The sequence below is a fragment of the Balaenoptera physalus genome (genome assembly GCF_965194825.1).
Source record: "Balaenoptera physalus genome assembly, chromosome: 9".
Classification (NCBI taxonomy): Eukaryota; Metazoa; Chordata; class Mammalia; order Artiodactyla; family Balaenopteridae; genus Balaenoptera; species Balaenoptera physalus.
In genome coordinates, this window is record NC_138888.1 from 64,363,271 (window position 1) to 64,363,545 (window position 275).

Genomic DNA, 275 nt, shown 5'->3' on the forward strand with positions numbered 1-275 from the left:
TCTCCTTGAAATTTGTCAATTTGTTCTAATTGCTACAACATACTCTCTTTTTCCTCTTGTTTAGATATAGACTTTTTAAGTATTTCTATCCTGAACTCTTCCCCACCCAACCTGGTTCCACATGTTCTTCCTTGTTGATCACATAGCCAGTTGGTGGGGCACAGTCAGGTAAAGGAATCTAAACTAAGGGTAAAATAAGGAAAGCAGAGCTCTCTGTGTGCCCCTATACAGGCAAAGTTGTCTCCTCTTATCACTCCTTTTCAATATCATGCTGG